Below are 266 nucleotides of genomic sequence, written 5' to 3' on the forward strand. Positions count from 1 at the left end.
TCATCGGCGAGAAACGTTTTCCAAGCACGTATACACCAGCTTCCCTCCCCTTTGCCCCTTTCAACTCGATCCTCTCAGCGTATCAGCGGCAGTGCCGGTATACGGTTTCAGGCCCGCGATAGAATCGGCTTGGTGGGGCTGGCGCATCGGGCAAAAATGAGCCGCGTCAGAGGCGCGAAGAGGGGGGAAAGAGCCGTCCAAAGCATTTGCATCCCGTGACCGGACTCTCGATTTCCAGACACACTCTCTCTCTCTCTCTCTCTCTC

At 57.1% G+C, this 266-nt stretch overlaps 1 protein-coding gene across 1 annotated transcript in view; it reads left to right on the forward strand.

Moving 5' to 3' along the window:
- Positions 1-266, forward strand: part of LOC102674406 (division abnormally delayed protein-like) — a 67,197-nt gene that overhangs the window by 38,071 nt on the left and 28,860 nt on the right. The window lies entirely within an intron of this gene.

Source organism: Apis dorsata, unplaced genomic scaffold (genome assembly GCF_000469605.1).
Source record: "Apis dorsata unplaced genomic scaffold, Apis dorsata 1.3 scaffold_655, whole genome shotgun sequence".
Lineage (NCBI taxonomy): Eukaryota > Metazoa > Arthropoda > Insecta > Hymenoptera > Apidae > Apis > Apis dorsata.